Source organism: Charadrius vociferus, unplaced genomic scaffold, assembly GCF_000708025.1.
Source record: "Charadrius vociferus isolate BGI_N301 unplaced genomic scaffold, ASM70802v2 scaffold285, whole genome shotgun sequence".
Classification (NCBI taxonomy): domain Eukaryota; kingdom Metazoa; phylum Chordata; class Aves; order Charadriiformes; family Charadriidae; genus Charadrius; species Charadrius vociferus.
The window spans coordinates 1047847-1060003 of NW_009648470.1; positions in this window are offsets into that span (position 1 = coordinate 1047847).

Genomic DNA, 12157 nt, shown 5'->3' on the forward strand with positions numbered 1-12157 from the left:
AGCACCTAATAAGTGTTGAAAGCTGAACTTTATGCATTTTCACTGTTTTTCCTGTTTCTATATACACATCTTATGCTCCTAGTTTAAATTGCATAATTCTGAAAATTAAATACCACATTCCTAGTATTTTGTACAGGAAGTCTGTCTGACATTTCATATAAAAGTAAACCAGTGTCACCTAATCCACCCTAATGCTGAAATGTTTTATCACTGTATAGTTATGCAGACATGAGTACTTCCCTAGTTCTGGATCTCAGCTTTCAGACAATGCCTGGAGCTCAACAGCAGAGGCCCAAGGAAAGGATGGAGGACTTCATGATATCCACCCATAGAAACTCACCCATAGAAACTCACTAACTAACTATTCCTACTAACTTGCTGTACACTAAATTAGCTTGATGAAAACTCTTTTTTCCTCATTCCCCCTCCCTTTGCTATGCAGTGTTTTGATCTTTCTTAAACTTGTTTTCCCCGAGGTGCCACCATCTTGCCTGCGGAGCTCAGCTGTGCCCTGCGGTGGGTCGATTGGAGGCGGCTGGAACCAACTGTGTCCAGCACAGGACAGTCCTGGCCTCACCTCACAGAGGCCTCCCCTGCAGCCCCCTCACTGCCAGTCCCTGGTTACCTGCACCCGGTAAAACTGTTTATTGCCTTCCAATCTGTCAAAAAATCCTTAGCTACTTGGGTTACATGCAAATCTACTACAGATAAGATTAGTTCTTCCTTAAGTTTTCAATAAAAACTCTTCTGAGACCAGAAGACTCAAAATAGTATTTGCTGTATGAAGTACCAAAGTACCTGAGATTTCATAATTTCTAGAAAGGAAACCTCCTGGTATTTTTGTATTCCACATTGACAGTAAATAAACCAGGAAATAGTGGTTTAAATTACAGTTAAAAAGAATTATGTCGAGTATTAGAAAAACAACTGCAAAACTGCACAGAAATCCCACAGCTTTTAGTAATAAAGAGCCTTGGAGAGCTGGAATAGATTGCCTGGAGAACCTGTAGAGTTTCTGTCACTCAAAGTCCTCAAGAACCAGTTTGACACATATCTGTCAGGCATGACATAAGGATAAATAACCCTGCCTTAGGGCAGAGGGATGGACTAGATGACCTCTTGAGATCCCTTATAGCCTCCTCATTCTGTAATTAAATTCCCAGAGGTGTGCTCACACTGTCCTAACACACTCAGTTTTTACCGAGTCCAGTAAAAAACAGCAATGTAGGAGGAACCTTTTGCATAATCATAGACTAACAATCCTAATTAAATAAAATTGATGAGGCATAGGTTCTAAGTTAGTCTATACAAGTATACATCACATGTCTTTTGCTGAAGCTGAGGTATCTTATAATCCAACGTTAATATTCATTTGACCAGAACGAGAACAGACTTGAAAGCATTTCTTTCATATAATGAGTATGGCATTCATCTGGGAGAGAAAAATACTGAAACTGTACTCCCTGACTTCTTCTGAGAACCCTCCCACCTTCCCTGGTGACTTCCAAATACAAATATATGGAGGTTACTTCCACAGTAGTGAATTAGAGGGTGTGAAGGACCATTCTAGGTATCTGCTTGTCTATGTAATCAAATTGTTTAGGGTAGCCCTGGGGCAATATATAGCTGAGCAAGACAGCACTCTCCCAAAGAACTCCTGAGTAAAATTTTAGCATGAGACCAGTCACAAACCTGAGTTTGAACACTATCCAGTCTGCAAGATCCAATCATTCATCCATTGTGTCAGCACTGAAAACTCGTTTCCTCCATCAATTATATAGTGTCAATTTTAAAATTAAATTAATGCTCAGTTCAAAGTAGGGCAGAAATTGCAACACAAAAAAATATTACACAGTAAGTATTACCTTCAGAGGTGCGTAATGATAGAAGACTCTTCAAATATTAAAATATAAAGTTCTTTGGTATCTATGTTTCTGCTTTTCTTTTGCTAAAACTGACCTATATAAGCAGTGCAGTGTCCAAGTCCTATTTAAATCACAATGGGATCTAGAAACTGAAAAAAACCGACAGGCCTGTGTCCACAAAGCAACTGGTATAGATATGTTCTGAAGTTGCACTCCAACTCTTGTTATGGGCAAAAGAGAACCTATCAGACAGATGGAAACAAGAACTCCTCATTCATCCAATTAATATTTTAACAGTGTAATAGTCAACATTATCTAATTAATATAGAAAATCTTCACTAATAATATGGTTACAGTTCCTATGTAAAACATCCTAGTATCTGCCCCTTTGCTATGGTCTTATGCTGACCCAGCTAACATTCCTCTGAATCCCAAAGTTAACACACCTGTTTCTCCTTGAGCATGATTTGGGTGCAAGGTTGCAACGAGTCAGCAGCATCCTGAGTTTTTTGCTAGGAGCATAATGCTCACAGTAGGGGCTTATTCTGGTTATGCCAGCTTCACACTGTTCAATTTTCAAACATACATCTTTACATTTCCTTTTACCAGTCTGCTTCCTTCATTTTGGTTCCCTGCTAAAGTCTAAAAGCTGCACAGCAGCCTCCCAAGTCTTAGCTGACAGAAAGGACTCCTGTTTGTTATGGAGTGATGGCCTAGGGGCATCAGATATTTGCCATATGTAGTTTTCCTAGGGCTTCATTTACAGTAGTCAAGCAATAGACAATTGGTCACGAGGGACTTTTTACAAGCTCAAGCCAGCTCAGTCCAAGAAAAGACAGAAAAAGTGAAGTGAGACCTAGCACTGCCAAGTCAGTAAAATGTCTGGGGTATTATACAAGCAGTGCCTTTATATGCCGTTTCAGAGTCACATTAATGTTTCAGCTGCTGTTATGTTAAGATTCAGTATTAATAATTATTGAGGTAATCCTTTTTGTTAGAGAATTGAGACATCAATCACATTTTAAACAGTGAAGCAAAATAGTTTTCAAGGGTCATCATCAGGCTTCTCTGATTAAAAAGTGTATATCTGAGCTGCCTTCATCCCTCCTGTTAAACCTGTTCGAGTGTAGTGGACAGAAAAGTATACAAGATTCATTGGGCCTTGACCTGAAAAAAGGGAAAAAAAGAAAGACCAAGCTTCTTAGAATTTACTGAACTCAGGCAGGAGTGGAGAGTTCCAGCTTCAGTCCTTCAGTCTCAACATTCCATTTTTTTATTCATCTGCTGATTATTTAATGGAAAATGCATAAGCAGTCTGGAACACAAACCTCCTATATAAAAGTTGAAAACTCTACCACTATTGAGCATTAGAAAATAGACAAGAAACTTTCCATTTTCTGAATCAGTTCATCCTGATCTCCTATGTAATGTGTGCTCTCTATGGTTATCAAAGACAAGGGAAATTAAGACCGTGTTGCTACATCAAAGAAAGTCAGAGAATAGTCCTTGTCCCTGAGACCAGGCTGTGTAAATTGACTTCTGTCTACAGTGCCCGTGACAGAGTCAAGGTTATGACTTGCTCTACCTCACTTGGAGATTAGTTGTATCTCAGGAATGTTATACAAGGTGGATGTTTTTGAGAAAGCTATCAGAAGCAATCAAGACCAGAGCTAGGGAGTAAGATAACATCTAAGCAGTGGGGATGCTCAAGACACAAGCGCTTGAATTAGGTTTTTTTAGAACATGTATCTTCCAGTCACTCAGCTTAGTTTACCAGAGTAGGAATCTAATATCTTATGCTATGTTCAAAGCAAATTTTTCAGACACATAGGAAATATTTAGAAGATATTTGGGCCTATATTGTACGCCTAAACAATTCTACTTTACTTTTTTTTTTTTTTTAATTTAGTAGCTATCTCTAAAAAACCTGCCATTAGTGTAAAATTCTGTGTATATTAGTAGAAGCTCTCCACTGTGATTGCTGTAATTTTTCATGTTTCATGTACACATGTTTTACAACTGACCTAATTATCATAAAGATGTTATTTGTCCTGTCTTCTAACATTCTTTCACCCAAGAGAAAATTTAGAATTCAGAAGGAAGTCTAATCTATAAAACTGTCATATGCATATTTCTAACATGAGAAATATGTTAAATAAATAAAACTAAATAAACAGTTCAATACAAAGCAGAAGCAAACTTTTAATTCATAAGCTAAAGAAAGGTCTTTGCAGCTTAAGTCTTTCTTGGCATGACCTCTTTTGTATATATGGTCACAGAGGAATTTCAAAAGTCTTATAGAAAGTTTAAGTCCATCTGTCCAGTTCAAAATTTAAAAAAAGAATAATTTGACAAATGTAATTATTAATAATAAAGGTATTTAAATGTAGTCCAGGCTGTAGATAATCAACATTTAATTCAAATTATACTGAATTCTTTGCAGTTCTCAAAATCAGAAAACACTATCTCATACAGACAAAGGATATGTTTGATGCTGTATGGTCTGATCAGATGGGATTTATTCAATAATTTCCTGAGTGCCAACATTACTTGATGTAAGTGATGAGGTATAGTATTGTCTTAATACAAAATTTGCATTTTTTCATTTCACATAAGAACAGGGATACGGCTTCATTTATACTGTCAGTGATTTTTTTTTTTTTTTAATTGAAACTAATCAAATGGGAAACAAAATACTGCAATTGAATATAAGTTCTTGCTTAAGCAATTTCACAAAAAAACTTTGGACAGGATTTTGTTGTCTAAACAGAGGTATATAATGCCAGCTAAGGTGCCTTAGGGTATCCTCACAGGGCTTACAAACTAGACACCAGTTCTGCAAAAAATCTGCATGTTCCTGGAACAAGAATTGGAAGCCAGGTGTGATGTCCTAAGACATCTCAGGTGGCATCAGCCACCCATGTTTGGTACCTGTGTTGAGCCTGTCAGAGAGGTCCAGGGAGCTGCTAATTTATCCAACAGCAGACAACTATATTCAGTCAACTGAAAACTTCATTAACAACAGGAGTTTAATCACCTGCTGTCCATTTAGTTGCATATACTTTAACCCCCCACATCTGAATATCTGCATCTAGAGTGTAATCTCACCCAAAGTCATTCCATTTTACCCAACCAAAGGATGACTGCAAGAAAAAGGATAACAAAGCTAAACTACTAAGCAATAGGATGAGGGGTAACCGTTTTAAATGGAAAGAGCATAGATTTAGAATAGATATTAGGAAGAAATTCTTTACTCTGTGGGTGGTGAAACACTGGAACAGATTGCCCAGGAAGTTGTGGATGCCCCATCCCTGGAAGACCAGGCTGGATGGGGCTTTGAGCAACCTGGTCTTGTGGGAGGTGTCCCTGCCCATGGCAGGGGGGTTGGAACCACATGATCTTTAAGGTGCCTTCCAACTCTAACTATTCTATGATTCTATGATTCTAATAAAGCTGATCAATCCAGTACTATTGACATTTTAAAGAACATACACACGCCAACATCTCTCCTTAACCCATTTCTCAGCTTACAGGCAACCGAGCTAATACAGTCAAGATAGATAATCTTCTTAGACTATGGTATTTTATACTTTTGTTTTGAGCATCCCACTTAAATACTAACAGGAACTCAGATATTTCAGACTAGAAATATGCATTTGTCCATTCCCTTCAATAACTGAGAGGTGTTCTACAGCTGCTGCAGAAGAGCAAATATCAAACCATCTAAGGAAGCAGTGCTGTAAGAAGGGCCTTTCTTATTTTTTCTTAGGAAATTTTCTATTGGCATAAAATACTTTCCTGGTAATGAAACATGAAACACTGCAGTGTATTCAGGAGCCGGAAGAGCTGAACTGTCTTTGCTTCAGTGAATGTCTATTCAAGCAGAGTGGATCTTCATCAGAAACAGAACTACGAAATTTTTCCTGCCAGCAAATCCCCATGAAATGAAAGGTATGGTTACAAATATCTTCGGAGAACGAAAGAAGCTGACTCCAGGAATTTAATCTCCTGGTAAGTGTGTGCCTCTTTCCCAAAGCTAGTTAAAAAAATCTAATAATGTTGCCTCAGCTGACACATTCTTCTTTCCCTTGCTTTATGCCTTTGTCATTTCACTCTCTTCTCCACTTTCCCGAACGCCTCCCTCCCCCTTGAATCAAAATGTCAGTAAAAATATGTGCAAATGTTTACCAGAAGTAGATAAATAATTTCACTAAAATTAATAAAACCTGCCTTTCTTCTTCTTCAATTCGAGTATTTATTAAATAAATCTTTTCCAGACCTAATATCTTCAATATTTGTGTCAAAAAACATTTTAGCTGACTCTGCCTTCTATGGTTTAGGTCTTACATATTGACAAATATTTTCCAGCACAGTGGTAAAAATGTTCACTGAGAATCCAAAGAGGAATTATGAATAAATATTGATATACTTGCACTTGGCTGATAGCTGAAAATACTCTTTGGAAAATGGCATTTGTGGAAACAAATCACTGCAGACATCTTCTTTATCACTGAATGGTATTTCAGTGCTTCCTTGAATTCTCCTATCTGTTTGCATCTCTGAACCTATTCTGTGATGTTTTATTTGTTTTAAGTTTAAATTATGCAATTCCTGCACCCAAAAAAAAAAAAAAAAAAAAAATTGCTTTGCCATGGTATATTACAGTAGGCAAACTTGGAATGTGTCATTTTTCAGTGACAGAAAACGGGTAAAAATAACACTCTCAAATGAAAAGGCATATCAAGTAGGAGCAGAAAAATGGTGTCATCATTCTCTTTAAACATTCCTTATTGAGTTTTTAAAATTAGCAGGACATTCATAAAATACTGTATCCAGGTATGATGGTTACAACAAAAAACGTCCTTAAAACCTGGAAATGATTCATGAAAGAGTTACAAAAGTCTTATGAAGTCTGAAAATTTACATTAATTATCAAAACTTAGGAGTATAATAGCTTTTAATTTAGAATCAATAGCATATATTTATAAAAAAAATATTCTAGATTAAGTAGAAATTATGGGTTATTTCAGAGATTATATTTAGCCTGTTTTTAAACAGAATGAGACTAGCAGATTCTAATGGTCAAATGGTCCCATCCCCTACAAACTAAGAATCAGATCACTTTTAAATCTCCTTCAAATAGTGTACTTATTATTCAACTAGCATTTACTTGCTACGTGCAATATGTATGCATACAACATCCTACAACAAACAAGGAACTTTGACTGGAGGTTTGATAAATACTTTAAGATGATTCACCTGAAACCTGACATCAAAAGGATTTTGTTCCCATTTCATGGACTCAGATCAACTGAATAGCTGTCTAGAGATGCCTCACTCTCAACTGGTGGTAGAGAAAATGTACGGTAGTTACATTTATCCTCAACACACAAGATATACTATTGCAAATTATTTTCTACAATAGTGTGATTTAACAAATAAAAACCATGCAAAATATGTATTTCATTTTATCTTTTAATAAAACAATATCTCATTTCAGCCACAATGTAGGAACTATTCTATGTTTGTTAGTATCTAGTAAATCACAGACTACTAGCAGAAATTTGATATGTATCACATTTTTATTTTAGAACTTTGAGATATGCAGGGAGGGTTAAAAAATAATCTTTGACTCTAATTGAGAGTCAAACTTTCTGACATTTTTTGTCAGTAATAGAATAAAGAAGACTGAATAGACCTGTAGGTGTAATTAAGCAATAATGATCTTTTTTAAGACTTCTAGTACTCCTGAGGTGGTACTGGATACATAAGAATTGTCTTTAGAGTCCTATTGTTATTGAACTTTAAGCAATATTATAAACTTCCACTTTTAAAGTGAAGACTTTCCAAAAAAATATTAATTTCTGTATTTTCATAAGTTACCCATTACAGCTGCTTTTATAAAAGTTATCAAAACACAGAGGTCTTTTACTGCACTGCCTGGAAACAGATACATTTTTTCCTACACCAAGAATAGGAAACGAACTTTACAGAAGAGACAGATAACATATAGATTTAACAGATCATTCAGAAATTTTCTGACACAATCCTCTTTGGTGGACTGACTTCTTGTATAAGCACATCAAAAATTTTCCAAATACTCGTGATCTTTACAGTTGGATTTTCTTTGATGATATAAACTACAAGTTAAACCAAGAAAACTCATATCTGCTAGGCAAGAGAGATTCAATAAAAAGGTATGAATACAAGCCCGCTGCCACTTAATGCTTTCTGCATTAAAATAAGTATTTTAAGACAGCTATCAATCCAGATCTAATATTTGTTAAAATCTGGGACTATTTTTTTTTTTCAATCATTGTTTTTCTTTTTGTTAGTCCTCTTTGTCCCCATGTTGTTATACTATTAATTAAATAAATTAAATCACACATGACACAGTAAGGTAAGATTCAGAGAGGGGTGTGTTCTCAGAGCTATGAGTTCCAAGTTCTTACACCAACTAGTTTTGATAGAAATAGAGATAAGGTTAGGACTTTAGAACTCCTAATTCTGAGGTCTTGATATTTTTGTCAGATTTTTCCCCTTCTTCTTTTATATCTCTCAAAGCTAATTTCAATGTGATTCATTAAGATCTCTGGACTGTTTTGAATTTGGCCCACTGGAAGCTATTATGGTTTTTGAGTCGAATATGCCTGCAAACACCGCTGCACTTAGCAGATTTCAGGGAAAAGTATTTTTCTGGATTGATCTGTTTTGCTGATTCAAAAGTCTTCTCATTCTGGAGAGGAAATGATTGTGATTTTTCACAGACTATAACCTTTTAATAAGTGAAACATAATTCACACTTTTGAACTAATTTTACAACATATTTCATTATAATTACCTACATACCTAGGGATAATACCTAAGGAGTGAAAATTGTTATGTTGACAAATGGAAAACTTTTGGGAATCAAATTCTAAACCTAATTAAAGTCTGAAAACAGAACAATTTGAACTTCTAACTACTGAATCTAGTTAATTAAAATACAAAAGCATATAAAATCACAGCCATTTTAGAATACTGAAGTACACGATTAAAACTTAATAAGCTGCTTGGGTTTTATAGATGAATTAATATAAATGACAAATCTAATGTATTTCTTTGTGTGTAGAAAATAGAGCCACACTTAAAGTACTAGCACAAAATAATGTCCACTAGACAAAGTAATAATAAACTCTCTAAAACAATTTAGAATAGTCAATTACATATTCACGGTATACTATCAAAGTGAAGTACTTGATGATAATGAAGGTATTTTATCAGTAATCACTGTAATTTGTTTGCCCATCATTTGTTCAGTTTATCACGCAAAATGACTTGTTTTTATTAGGTCTAATTAAAATTGCAACAGAGGAAGCAACTTGCTTAACTGCTGTTATTTATATAGTACGTTCTCCTACACAATTTCACTTAAAAAAGTACAAAAGCTGTTGGAAAATAAAATAAAGTTTTTATGATACTCTGGTAAGTGTAATAGAGATCTGAGACTGTGAACAACAGTGGACAACATTAAATTTGAACAGTCTTCTCCATAATACTCAAAATTGACAGCTTCAGGAAAGACATATTAAAGTTCTATTGAAGTTATATTTAACTTACTGCAAAGAGAAGATCATAGAGTGAATAAAAATAAGAATCATATTTGCCTGCTTCATGATTAAATTAATCCTTTGTCAAGAAAGATCTGAACAATTTTAACAAATTCATCAATAACAAAAGACAAAAGGGCTCATGGAATCATAGAATAATTCTGGATGGAAGAGACTTCTGGAGGCCATCTGCTCCAACTCCCTGTTAAAAGAAGAGATAGTTGGATGAGGTTGCTCAGACCCATGAGGACTGAAAATCCCACAACCTCTCTGGGCAATCTCTTCCAGTACTGGTTACCCTCACTGTAAAGAAACATTTTCTTGTATCTAAACAGAATTTCCCATGTGCCAACTTGGTCCTATTATTGCATGCCTACTAGAAGAGGTTGGGTCCATCTTCTCTGTATCATTTATGAGGTAACTATTGACAGCAATAAGGCATCCCCTGAGCTTCTGTTCTCAAGGCTGAACAAACCCAGACCTTTCAGCCTTTCCTCACATGCCATGCAGTCCATTCACAATCTCCAGTCCAGCTTGGGGCCCTGTGCTGGACTAATATGTTTCAATATCTTTCTTATGCTGGGGACTCCAGAACTAGACACAGTACTCCAGCTGTGGTCTCATCAGTGGTCAATAAAAGGGAAGGTTCAAGACCTGTTGGATACATTCTTCCTAAAGCAACCCAGGATACAGTTGGTCTTCTTCACTGCCAGGGCACACTGCTGACCTACTCAACCATGTGTCCAATGGGACCGCCAGCTCTGTTTGTGCAAAGCTGCTCCCTAGACAATCAGCCCCCAGCCTGCACCGTTGCCTGGATTTATCCATCCACTGGTGCAGGACTTTTCATTTGCTTGCTTTTGTTGATCTCCATGAAGGTACCATTGGCCCACTTCTCTGGGCTGTTGCAGGCCCACTGAAAAATAGCTTTGCTTTCCACCATATTGACTGTTCCTTCAAAAGTGGTGTCATCTGTAAACTTGCTGAAACTGTGCTCCCTCCTGTCATCACAGTTATTAAAGACACTACACAATATTGGACCTATCATTGATCCCTAATGAATGTCACTTGTTACTGACCGCCAGCTGGACTTTCCCCCAAAGTTTGCAACTCTGAGTCAGGCAGTCCAGCCAATTTTCCACCCTCTTTATCACCTACATATCTAGCTCATATCACCAATTTGATGAAAAGATGACTATGGGAGAGTGTTACCATGCTAAAGCCTAGGCACACAACGTCCACCATCTTCCCATTATCCATAGCACCATGGTAAATAGTTGGATGGGCGGAATAGATGGGTTGAAAATAGGAAATAACTATAGGTGAATGGTAGGATTCCAGAGATCATTTTGGATGGTTCAGGAGGGAAAAAAAAAAAAAAAAAGATCATTTTTTTTTCCCCAGTGACTGGTTTTATTTATTTATTTTTTTAAAAATTTCAGAATTAAAAGAGACAAATGAAGACCCAAAAAGAAAAATGAAATAAAACCCAAATGTCAGTAATGGTTGCCTTCTAACCTTAAGGCAAGCCTAATATTTCTACAAAGAAATCAAAATAAGGTCCATTTTTTTCCACTTTTTTCTCAACATTGCTATAAAGGCTGACACAGAAAACAATGTTTATAAATAAGGCTTAAAAATTTGCAAGGAGAAATTAAGAAAAATAATGAATTAAGTTTGAACTCTTGTGTGCTAGGTCAAAACTAAGTGTCAGTACATAGTAAAGACTGATTCATCAGGAATTTATTTGATCTTAAAGAGCAATGTAACACCAGGCTACGTGAACAGAAAACAGAAGTTATTTTTTTCATATCTGAGTCAGAGCTCTTTACAAAGTAAATAGTTTATCTACACAGCCAAAGTTAAACCAAGGGAACTACTTTTTGTTAAGATCTTCTAGATGTTTTTACAAATACTTTGTTTAAGAACTTTTAAAAAAAGGCAAATTAAAAAAAAAAAAAAAAAAAAGCCAACCAAAAACTCCATCTTAGCTCTGGAAAACAAAAGTGGAGTACAATTCTTTTATAGTTAGGTTGAGAACCTAAACCTCTTTAGAGATCATTATGGCTAATACTAACATCTAGCACCACAAATTCAGAGATTAAATAAAATCAGACCATCTCTACATAGTGTAGAAGACGTAGTTTGAGATTGATATATTTATCAGCAAAACTTTTAAAAGATGTAAAGCTGTGGTAAATCATCAGATGCAAGTTTAAGAGCTTATGTAAACACAGAATCATAGAATCATAGAACTGTTTAGGTTGGAAGCGATCTTTAAGATCATCGAGTCCAACCATCAACCTAACACTGTCAAAAACACCACTAAACCATGTCCCTAAGCACCACGTCTACATGTCTTTTAAATACCTCCAGGGATAGTGACTCTACCACTTCCCTGGGAAGACTCTTCCAATGCTTAACAACCCTTTCCATGAAGAACTTTTTCCCTAATACCCAATCTAAACCTCCCCTGGCATAACTTGAGGCCATTTCCTCTTGTCCTATCACTCATTACTAACGAGCATGGATTCTGATGGGGGAAAATGGCATCTTTACCATAAACATTAGAAAAAAGACATTGAAAGTTCCACAAAGTCATCATCAGAGAACATTCAGCAACAGCTTCCAGTATATCAGTGGTAGAAACGTTAAGTAGCAATAAACCCTTTTATTATAGTCTTGCTTTACAATCCAGATTTA